The sequence below is a fragment of the Cucurbita pepo genome, chromosome LG06 (genome assembly GCF_002806865.2).
Source record: "Cucurbita pepo subsp. pepo cultivar mu-cu-16 chromosome LG06, ASM280686v2, whole genome shotgun sequence".
Taxonomy (NCBI): domain Eukaryota; kingdom Viridiplantae; phylum Streptophyta; class Magnoliopsida; order Cucurbitales; family Cucurbitaceae; genus Cucurbita; species Cucurbita pepo.
The window spans coordinates 9,762,467-9,763,520 of NC_036643.1; positions in this window are offsets into that span (position 1 = coordinate 9,762,467).

Here is a 1,054-nt window from a genome sequence, read left to right on the forward strand (position 1 = left end):
CTATTCAACTTGATTGTTGATAAGATGGCTCCTCCGCAATGATATACACCGATGGCTTCAACTTGGCTCTGATACCACTTGTTGGATTTCGATAATCGGCCAGGAAAATCCTTTCTTTTCGGTGAGAGGAAATTGTCGGCAGGAGGTTGTTGGAAGAAAGATAAAATGCGTAAAATAACAGAGAAGGACTGAAAGTTTGACTGCTCTTCAAAATCAGGTTGTGTAATCTTCTGAGCATATTTACTATTGAAATATAACCTATCCTAAAAATGGGTGGAGAGTGGCCAACTGAATCTGTGTCAGTTCCTAGAAAATTGTCGTCTAAGAATTGGCTAATCCATTCGACGTGTTTGTCAAATGGTCAAACGGAGAATTAAATGTAAACTTGTGAATCTAAATAAGGAAAAACAAAGGTTTTATCTAACATGCTCTAGCCCTGAGAGTGGCAATGTTGATGGATATGCCATGACAGATGGCAAAGCAAAATGTGTCGTTAGTGACCACTCAGAATACCTTTGGCCAATGAAGAAGGCCTAACAAAAATTCCTTTAGACTTGACAGACAGCCTCGAGGGCGATTTGAACGTCGGGATAGAGCCCCAGAGCATAACAGACCTGAATGCCCTAACTGTAAGAGATATCACAAGGTAGAGTGTTTTGCTGGAATAGGAGGATGCTTTGGTTGTGGCAAGTCAGGCCATCGCGTAGCAGACTGTCCTCATATGAGAAACCATGAGGGAAACAGACCAGTGGGAAAGAATCAGAGAGGCCTGGGAGCCACACAGTAGACCCGAGCTGTGGCCCACGCTATCACGACTAGGAAAGTAGAAGGGACTGACATAGTGGTGACAAGTACACTACCTATCTTTGATCACCTAGCGTTTACATTATTTGATTCTAGTGCTACCCACTCTTTTATTTCTGAGGGGTTTGTGAAATCTGCAAACTTAGAACTAGAACCCTTACAGTTCCCCCTTACTGTGTCTACGTCAGAAAATAAATACCTGATTGTTACCCATAGCGTTAGAGGTGATAGTGTGATAGTTGCAGGGCGA